Below are 1,854 nucleotides of genomic sequence, written 5' to 3'. Positions count from 1 at the left end.
AAAGGCATGTGATACCGAGACAGACCACTAAATGCTAAATATGTCATCTAGCCATTGTTTTCAGTCCTTGTGACAAATGGATTGATCTCTTTCCCAGATAGTGACGGGATCAGGTTGCACATCTTGAATTTTCTTCTTTTTGAGGCAAAGATAAGCACTGGAAACAGCAGCAGTTGCTTCCGATGATTTAGAGTCACAGTAAAATGTGTTGGAACGAGTTGGACAGTCTCGAGATGTGGTCATGAATCTTCCGGGGGAAGCCGCCTGTGGCTGGTGGGTTTTTCTCTCATTCCTGACAATGCCCTCTGCTTTGTCAGTCAAATTGCATGGACTTTTTCCAAATCAAAGACTTGGTTTTTGAAAAGGAACAAAATAGCTTAGTTCTACCTAAAACTGATGAATCTAAGTATTACACACATACTCATACATAAACATGTGTGATACATACGTGAATTTGTAAATTTAAGAACAGATTCTTAATGTTTTTATATTTCAATCAAAAATACTTTAAAACTTATTTTTATTTTATAAGCATTGGTGTTTTTCTTATATGTGTCCATTGAATCTCCTAGAGCTGCAGTTACAGATAGTCTGTGAGCTTCCATAGGGGTGCTGGGAATTGAACCTGGATCCTTTGGAGGACCAGCTAGTGCCCTTAACCACTGAGCTAGAGAGGGACTAGAGAGATGGCTCAGTAGTTAAGAGCACTGGTTTATGTATGTATGTGTGCACAGACATACATGCAATGATAACATCCACACCCAGAAAATAAATAGAGAGAACTCCCTTCGTTTTTGTGTTAAAAAACAACAACAAAGCCAGAAAAAAGAAAAAGAAAAAAATAAAAGAAAGAAAAAGAAAAAGCTTCTGAGAAAGGCTTCTTCCTTTCCCCTGACGGCAGCCATCAGATGAGCCAAGATGGGTGTACATGCATCCAGGAGCTCCGGAGGAAGAAGCAGCCCTTTCTTCCGAGGGTCAGCTGCTGACAACCCCACCAGCTCTCTGCGCTGCACAGGGCTCCCCTCCCCACCCGGCCTGATAAAGCACGAATCTGGGATACAAGGCTAAGCAAAGCTATGCCATTTACAGGATTCGTGTCCCACATGGTGGTCGCAAACGCCCAGTTCCTAAGGGTGCGACTTACGGCAAGCCTGTCCACCATGGTGTTAACCAGCTGAAATTTGCCCAAAGCCTTCAATCCGTTGCTGAGGAGAGAGCTGGGCGCCCTTGTGGGACTTTGAGAGTCCTACTGGGTTGGGTGAAGATTTCACATATACATTTTTTTTTTGAGGTTATCCTCATCGATCCATTCCATAAAGCTATCAGAAGAAATTCTGACACCCAGCGGATCCCCAAACCAGTCCACAAGCACAGGGAGATGCGTGGGCTGACATCTGCTGGCCGCCGGAGCCGTGGCCTTGGAAAGGGTCACAAGTTCCGCCACACTATTGGTGGACCTCGCCGTGCAGCCTGCAGAGAGCGCAGTACCCTGCAGCTCCACCCTAAACGCTGATACACATAGTATTTGTACAGTTCATATCCGGTAAACAATTTAGGACAGCCCAAAAAAGAAAAAAAGAAAAACAAATCTTAAAAATCTTACTGTAGGTGACTTCCTGTCTCCATTCGCCTTGCTTGTTAAGTGAACCTGTGATTTTCAGTGAAAAGAACAAAGGAAAAGGAACTTGTGAAGGTTGAGCATAAATCCAAGTCCGTATTCTAGTCCAGGGAACCTGAAGAAGTGATTACAAGAGCAATTTTCTGTCTTTCGAGCGTACATTTTTCTTCCAGAAGAGCATGAATCACCACCACTGGAATGGTTGCGCTAACGAGTGGTTCTGTTGCATTGTGGGA

The 1,854-nt window shown here is 43.9% G+C and overlaps 1 pseudogene across 1 annotated transcript; it reads left to right on the top strand.

Annotated features, from left to right (window-relative positions):
• The first annotated feature begins 908 nt into the window (after positions 1-908).
• LOC308418968 (large ribosomal subunit protein eL15-like) lies at positions 909-1,513 on the top strand (annotated as a pseudogene). The gene has a single exon. The product of its transcript is annotated as a large ribosomal subunit protein eL15-like (transcript).
• Positions 1,514-1,854: the final 341 nt, after the last annotated feature.

The sequence above is a fragment of the Micromys minutus genome (assembly GCF_963924665.1).
Source record: "Micromys minutus genome assembly, chromosome: 3".
In the NCBI taxonomy this organism is placed as follows: domain Eukaryota; kingdom Metazoa; phylum Chordata; class Mammalia; order Rodentia; family Muridae; genus Micromys; species Micromys minutus.
The sequence above is the reverse complement of the archived record's forward strand: the minus strand, read 5'-3'. Positions and strand labels throughout refer to the sequence as shown.